The following is a 1,985-nucleotide window of genomic DNA, read 5'->3' on the forward strand; positions in this document are numbered from 1 at the left end:
GTCTTATTCTTTATCTTTTTCTTTTCTTAACGCTGCAAGATTCGCATCCTAGATTTAACACGTTTACCGTCACGTCAAAGCGATTCTCTATCTCAGGAAACAAGCAACAAAGAGAAATAGAAATAGCAAGGAAACGGCAAGTAGAAAAGAAAGATGGAAAAAAGATAGAAAATTTTGAGCTTCTGTTTAAATTTCTTCTTCCTCTTCTTATTTTTGTATTCTCCTATTATACTTTTTTAAACAAACTTAATAAACATTTGTTTTAACCCTTTGATTACTGAATACTTTTAACTAAATTGTTTTGCAAACATGGAATAGTTTATTACTATTGTTACGCGTTTGTTTCGTTGATTAATTTTATTTTATAATCACATTTATAATAAATGATATATTTAATAATTCAAGTATTTGATTTCTCTCTCTTATATATAATTTTGATGTGACAATTATTCAAAACAATAATTAATTTTCAAAAAGCAACATTACATTATTATTTTACATTCATATTAACAAACGCATATATGCGTTCTAAGCAGTCAAAGGGTTAAAACCCTTTCTTTTTTTATTAAATATTTTTCTATGTTTTATTTTTTCTTTTCATTTTTCATAACGAACAATCATAATAACCAAGGTACGGCGAATATATATGCATATAAAAAATAAGAAAAAGGAAAACCCAGCCTAGTTTTGTTTTAATTTCTTACCACGATTATACGATTTTTGCTATAATACTTATCGCGACTAAATAATCCCAGGAGGCAGTAATAGTTGTTGTAAACTGGTAATAAATGGAAGCCTTTGGAAGGGAAAGAGAATCCACGTCCTGGGTGGATCGATCAGGATGTAATTGTAAGAAATAGTCCTTTCGTGTCTCCAAGGATAAGTGGATAAAGACAAAAGTTAACGTGACGTTCGTTCGTCTCAACACCTTTCTCTATCTTTTAATGGGAATTATCCTTATAACCCATTTATCCCATACCCCATTCCCTACATTCCTATAACCTTCTCTCTCTCTCTCTCTCTCTTTCTCTCTCTCTCTCTCTCTTTCTTTCTCTCTTTGTTTCATTTTTTACATATATATGCACATCGGTATATTCTTATTTTGATATATTTCAAACCACACCTGAAATTATGCTCACATATTTTGAGACACTCTGTATAAATTTTCTGAGGAGACACACGTACAGTTTAAGTCGTATATATGTGTATATGTGTGCCATTCCATTTTGATTTATCTAACCAATTAATCTTCACCGTTTAAATGCGATAGATAAGAACGTGATAGTAACCTACAGATGTTGGATAACATTTCCTCTTTAAAAAAGAAGAAAAAAAAAAAGAAATAAAGAAAGAGAAGTAAGGGAGAAAGAGAGAGAGAGAGAGAGAGAGAGAGAGAGAGAGAAAAAAAATTGTATCCACTTTAAAACGTTTAAAAAGAAAAAAAAAAAAAAAACAAAAAGCAGAAAAGAAAAATCGTGTTAGGTTTTATATCTAAATGCAATCCCATTCTTTGTATTTGTGAGATAACCTCCCCACCAAGGAAACGTTAAATAAACACTCTGATACTGTAACGTTATTTCGAGTATTCGAATAAAAGGAAGAGAATACGTAAAATCGTATAAATCTAATGCTATACGTTTTTATCCATGTATTTACATATATGCATCTTCAAAAGTAACACGAAAGTGAAATATATTTGAAATCTTACGTATCGTTTAGAAATAACTGCAAATTAATTATCACTGATGGGAATATTTATTAAGAATTTATTTTTCTATTGTGATTTATATAAACGATATTATTATCGTTCAACTCCTTGGAGGGTCGTTAAGCTATTATTTGTTTTATTTTTTTTATATTTTTTTTCATCTTATGTATACACACATGCATACATGCATATACGTTGCACTTTTACAAAAGATACACCAATTCGTTTACTTGCTTATTTACTCGCTCGTACATTTTCCAAGCGTAACGAATGTAAA

The sequence above is a fragment of the Polistes canadensis genome, unplaced genomic scaffold (assembly GCF_001313835.1).
Source record: "Polistes canadensis isolate GaletaPanama2010 unplaced genomic scaffold, ASM131383v1 scaffold_23, whole genome shotgun sequence".
NCBI classification, from domain to species: Eukaryota; Metazoa; Arthropoda; class Insecta; order Hymenoptera; family Vespidae; genus Polistes; species Polistes canadensis.